General features: G+C 49.1%; 1 long non-coding RNA gene across 2 annotated transcripts; it reads left to right on the plus strand.

Annotated features, from left to right (window-relative positions):
- Nucleotides 1–672: 672 nt before the first annotated feature.
- On the plus strand, nucleotides 673–3,372 carry LOC127300971 (uncharacterized). 2 transcript variants are annotated; one of them, XR_007851731.2, is made up of 4 exons: nucleotides 673–1,197; nucleotides 1,293–1,376; nucleotides 1,859–1,943; nucleotides 3,195–3,372. It is a non-coding gene; the product is annotated as an uncharacterized lncRNA (long non-coding RNA). The 2 variants fall into 2 exon arrangements; XR_011749378.1 differs by having other exon boundaries at nucleotides 675–1,197; nucleotides 3,180–3,372.
- The last annotated feature ends 2,825 nt before the right edge of the window (nucleotides 3,373–6,197 follow it).

Consider the following 6,197-nt stretch of genomic DNA (forward strand, 5'->3'; position numbering starts at 1 on the left):
CTCCCCAAACCCTAGCCTCTCCTCCTCCACATACAACTCCCGCAGCGCATAGGCGAAGCCCTGTCGGAGTTCTCCACTGTAACGGCCCCGGGTAGCATCCCATATTAGAATTGTTTGTTCTTTTTATTTTGTGCATCATCATGACATATGCATCATATCATCCATGTTTTGATAAAATAAAATTATTTTATAAACCCTAGTATCGATCTTTTCCTCTCATACGGTTTTAATAAACCTTCTCTCTCTTTCCATCTAATAAACCCTAACCCCTCTCTTACTCCCTATTTCACAATTAAGCTTTTTCAAAACAACTAAGGTTTGGAAATATAATGTGTTTTGTTTTGGTTAAAAATAAGTTAAATATTTCGTAAACCAGTCTTTGAATCTCACTCTCTTTTCTCAATATTCAAAACAGAATTGAAGTTATTTTCAAATGGTTTATTAAAAGGAAAAGAAAAACCCCCTCCTTTCCTAGGCTTCTCTTCCGTGGCTTCCTTTCTTTCCTCTCTCCCCGCAGGCCCGAGTCCAGCCCACCTCTCCTTCTCCTTCCCAACCCATACCCCTTCGGCCCCCTCCATCTCCTTTTACCCCTTCGTCCTGGCAGACAGTGACCACCAGGGAGAGGGACACGCACATGGCGTGAGGGCACCATGGTCCTCCACCACATGTTTCCCTCCCCTTTTATCCCCAGCGCTGCATCCTCCCAGAAACCCTAGCATCTTCCCTCTCTCGCGCCGCCACCATTCTCCTCTTCATCTCCCTCGTTTTTCTTCTTCTCTGTGAACCAACGAACAACACCACCACCTCCCCACCATGGCGCTGCCTCTACCGACGCTCCCTCAGTGAGCTGAGACCACCAGAAGAACGGCCTCGTCGTCCTCGTCTTCCCACTGCAAGGAATTGAACCGGAGCCCTCTAAATCGCCGGCGAATTTGCTGATTCCATCTCCAAGTCCGGCGAGCAAATCTTCAATTCCGGCGACGCTGGTGAACCTTTGGTGTCGGCTCCGCCACTTCCTGTTTCCCCAAGTCAAGGCGCACCTTCGACGCCCTCTTCCCCGTCCTAGTTCGTCCTGCTCCGTCCTTCCCGTGATGGACTGCAAGCTCCGCCATGGATCTTTTGCCTGAGCTCCGCGTCAGCTGGGTTCTTTTGGTCACGCATCTCACTTCCGTACAACAAGTCATCAGCAGAGTAGTGGTAATCCCCTTGGTTCCTTAGCTATCAGATCCTGGTATCAATTCCCAACTACAGCGTTCTAAAACAATATTTTTGTTCTCTGTTTGTTTAACCAGATCCAGCATCTACTGGGCCTCGGCCCAGGTTCCCGCCAGCTTCTTCAATGCCGAGCGTGCGACAGGCCTCTACCCGCTGCTCAGGTCTGGCCCTGTACCAGCCCGTATCTCTCTGTTTTGTTTTATGCTTTCGCAAATCTCATAAAAATCATATCTCCTAATCCGTAACTTGGATTAAAATATATTTTATATGAAAGTTGATCAGAAAAATGTGTTGAACATGAATATGACATCCATTCATCTGTTTGCATCTTGCATCATGTCGCTCATGGATAGTCGTGTATGTTCACTTGACATATATGCGGAGTATTTCGGATACCGACTACGATTTTCCCCGTTCCGTTTAATTTTGAAGTAGCGAACCCCTGCCATGATGTACCATGCTAATCAACACTTAACTTTGTCGGTAGAAAATGCAACTTCAACCCTAATTGTTTGACCGGGGTTTCGACCCCGCTTAATCCTGATAATTGCATTGCACCATCTATGCCATGCCTTGCATATCATCTTCATCATGCTGGTTCTTATTCTGTAGTAGTAAGACTTGCATACGTTGTGTGTTCCAGCATTTGCTTCTTCCCGGATAGGATCACGAAGTGGTGTGGTGAGATACGACAAGTTCTCCGGATGTTCCTCGGCAAGCTTTAACAGGCAAGCATTTCCCCTATACTCCTGTCCCTGCAGGAGTCGCTCACCTATTTTATTTTGCCTTCTCCCTTATGCTATCCTTGAGTTGCGTTCTTGTCACGTGTCCCTTCCACTTGTTACCTCAAGCAGCCTATTTTGCCACCACCACTTCCTACAGCTATTGTTTGGTTATCGTGTCTGTACACCGTGTTACCGTTATTGTTATCTTATCGGGTTATATGTTGGGAAGAATCATGGTTACTTTAGTTGTTGATAATTGGTTAGCGGAGGCATCGGTGGGTCAGCTGATCGTTTTGTGACGGCTCACTTGTGTTTCCTAAATATCTTAGGACCCGAGTTCCTGTTATCTATTCCGAGACTGAGCGCTCTAACCACACATGGGTATGCTTACCGGGTCTCCCCTCGACCACTGCCGGAATCTACAACTTTGTCTAGTGGCCACAATTAGTTTGAATGTTTGTTTGTTTCTCCCGGGCGTGCAAGCATGTTTCTTTGTGGTTAGATGATATGATGTTACTTTTGGGGAAGCCATGTTGCCTTGTAACCCCGTTGTCTCTTGCACGTCCGTACATGCGGCACGTATTGTTAAGAGGCCATCCTCTAGTGGGCTCCGATCCTCTTAGTCGTTCTCGCAACAGCTAGGTCCGTATCAGAGTTCCGATCGGGCTCTGAAATGGGTTAACTTAGTTAGGTGGTTTCCTGGACATTGTTGTCGTGAAGGAGAGTGCGTGTCGTGATATCCACCTGTCGTAAGTGGGTTGATCATGCGTGTGGGCACATTTGGGCACCCCTGCAGGGTTACAATCTTATCGATAAGCCGCGTCCGCGGTTGTGGACGACTTGGAGCTGTATGACTCGACCATAGACAACTTACACATGTTGTTTCAATACTAATAACTTGAGTAGTAAGTTAGCCCAACTCTAATAATAAATGGTAAAAACTTGTCCACTGTTTGAGTGCCATTGTAAGTACTTCCTTGCGAGGGGGGAACATATTGGTTGTGTTATGTTTGCAAAGTATAGAACTGTTAGTTGTGCGCTCTCTCACCTTCTCTGATAGAAGAATGTTGTAGAGTGTCTCTGTAGGTTTTTAGTGCTTGCGCGCTGCCGCTTAACCCCACCATATTGCCTATGACGTTCCTCTTGCGTCCTCAAGTACAAAGGACGACTGGTTGACGAATGCTTATACGTCTTGAAGTCTTGTTAAGTACGAACCCGTACTTATTGTTGCTTCTACAGGATATAACCGGGTAGGTATGAAGATATGTTCGATGAAGATGACGTTAGCAAGGTTACCCTTCCGGCTTGGCCTGGGAAGGGTTATGGACGCCACTGGTTATCTTCAGGACTCTTAGTCCAATTTGTATCTTGTCCGTACTAGGACGCATTCGACATTTCTGTAAGATTTTGATCTTGTATATTTGTATCTTGACTCGTTGGAGTCGTTTTTGTAATATATATGTTTCTTGTGGGCTCTATTGTAATCATGTTGTAATGTTACCGCTCGTGTTAATTCCTCTGGCATCACGTGTGTGATTCATCGCGCACGTCGTGTCGGAGGGCGTCTCTGGATCGATATCGTGCGGATTTCGGCGGGATCGCTGGAATCCTCAGGATACCGGTTCCGGGGCGTCACATCCACCACCACCGTCACCACGTCGTCGTGCTGCCGGAATTCCGAGGAGGATCTACTACTTCCGATGCCCGCTGGAACGGGGAGGAGGACGTCGTCTTCATCAACACCGTACGTGTGACCGAGTACGGAGGTGCTGCCCGATTGTGGCACCGTCAAGATCTTCTACGCGCTTTCGAAAGCGGCAAGTGATCGACTATAGCAACAACGAGATCGAATCTCGTAGGCTTTGGAAATCTTCGAGGGTTAGTCTCATGATCTTCTCGTTGCTCCCATCTTCTAGATTGCATCTTGGCTTGGTTTTCATTCTTGCGGTAGGAATTTTTTTGTTTTCTATGCTACGAATCCCATCAGTGGTATCAGAGCCGTCAGCCGTGTCTATGCATAGATTGGTTGCACGAGTAGAACACAATGGTTTTGTGGGCGTTGATGCTTTGTTGTCTTCAGTTTGTGTATTTTGCATCTTGCGGCATGGTGGGATGAAGCGGCTCGGGCTAACTTTACATGACCGCGTTCATGAGACTTACTCCACGTTCGACATGCAACTTGTATTGCATAAGTGGCTTTGCGGGTGTCTGTCTCTCCCACCATAGTGAAGATTCAGTTTACTCTTTCTATTGACAACACTAGTATCACCGTTGTGGTTCATGTTCGTAGGTAGATTGGATCTTACTCCAAAACCCTAAACCACGTAAAAAATGCAAACCAAATTAGAGGCGTCTAACTTGTTTTTGCAGAGTTTGGTGATGTGATATGGCCATGATGTGATGATGAATATGTATGAGATGATCATTATTGTATTGTGGCAACCGGCAGGAGCCTTATGGTTGTCTTTATATTTCATGTTGTAGTATTGTTTCAAAGTAGTTGTAATAGTTGCTACACACGGTGAACAACCATGAAGACGGCGCCATGGACCTTGACGCTACGCCGACTATGATGCAGATCATGCCCGTTGATGATGGAGATCATGTCCGTGCTTTGGAGATGAAGATCAAAGGCGCAAATACTAAAGGGGCCATATCATATTGATGTAGCCCCGGTCACCGACGTCGCTACACCAAGACCAACAAGTCCCCCTAGTGGACCGATGACACGAGCCCGAGTCAAAGCTCTTCATGATGAGGTGAACTCGCTCCTCACCACCCTTGATCTTGGCACCCCTTTGGATGGATTGCTACCTCATGCCGACGTGCTATGTGTCATTAGGTACAAGGCGCGTCAAGACCACGGAGAGGAGAAGACGCCAAGGTCAAGGGAAGGAGAGAAGCAACTGGACATGGAGATGATCATGAAGCCGAAGCCGACGTCGCACGAAGCGCTCCAAGGAAGAGACGGACGGCGGTCCAGACCCCGATCGGACAGGACCTACAACCGGACGCCTTGGTCATAGGCCGATCGGCCGAGGCGCAACCGGGCAGCTCCTCGTGCCGGGACAGCAGCCGGACCCAGGGCCGGAAGCCGCGATTCCGGTTTGCGCCGATCGACCGGACCCATGACCGGACGGCCGATCCACGAGCCGTCGGGCCAGGCCCCAACCGGACAGCCGACCCAGGCCGGTCAGGCCGACCCCAAACCGGACTGACGAGAATGCCCCACCAAACGCCTTAACTTATCCATTCGCGTACTGTTCGCCCTTGCGGCCATGTGTGACTATATAAGTAGGCTGGAACCCCTCATTAGCTCTTTAGACTTGTTTTGAACTCAAACCTACCTTTGAGCTTAGTCTCCCTTGGGTATCATCCCTCTGTAATCAAGGCACCTTAGTTGTTGACTTTGAACTTGTTGAGTGAGATTCTAGTACAAGCTACTCTCTCTCCCTCACCAAGTTCTTCCTCTCCAACTCCAATCTCTCCCCGGGGAATTCTACCGCGTGTCTCTTCCTCGGAGATTCTATTGGCGTGGTCCATCGAGCCACGGAGGTAAGCATCGGGTGTATCGGGTTGTGTGTGTGCGTGAGTCTCGGAGTTCCTCGTGTTCGTCGCGTTCTTCGTGTTCCTCGCGTTTTCCCATCTTCCCCGTTGGTTTCGAAGTCAATCCGCGAGATCGGGCCACACACGGGGTCTTAGACCTCATCATATGGTATCAGCAGCTCTTGGTTACCGCGGATTTGACCTTCCACCCACTCGATTTCGTCCCTAGAAAATTTTCCAAAAAATCCGCAAAAATAGCCCCAAATTGCCTCTTGACCGATCTGTGATTTGGTTGCGTTTTGAGTGGTTTTGGTCCGTGGATCTGGTGTTGTTGTGCTTGATCTACTATTTCCCCAACTTTTAGCCTCCAATTCCATCGTTTCCCTTCGATTTGGTCGATTTGGTTTGGTTTTCGTGAAGAACGGGGAGAGAGAAAGCTTCATCCGCGAAATCCGGTTGAAGCGGACCGGTCAGCGGGCCCACGACCGCCGAGCCGGCACAAAACCCGGTCGGCCGGGCGGCAAGCCGGGCAAGCCGGTCCGGGATCCGGTTCGGCCGGGCTCCGAGCCGAGGCGGCAACGCCCCTCCTTCGACCTCGTCTTCCGGCGATCTCCACCACCACCACCACCACCACCACCATCATCGCAGGTATAACTTGCAGGTTTCACCTTGTAACCCCTCTTCCTTTTGCGATCTATCCCATCGAGCATT

This window comes from Lolium perenne, chromosome 7 (genome assembly GCF_019359855.2).
Source record: "Lolium perenne isolate Kyuss_39 chromosome 7, Kyuss_2.0, whole genome shotgun sequence".
NCBI lineage: Eukaryota > Viridiplantae > Streptophyta > Magnoliopsida > Poales > Poaceae > Lolium > Lolium perenne.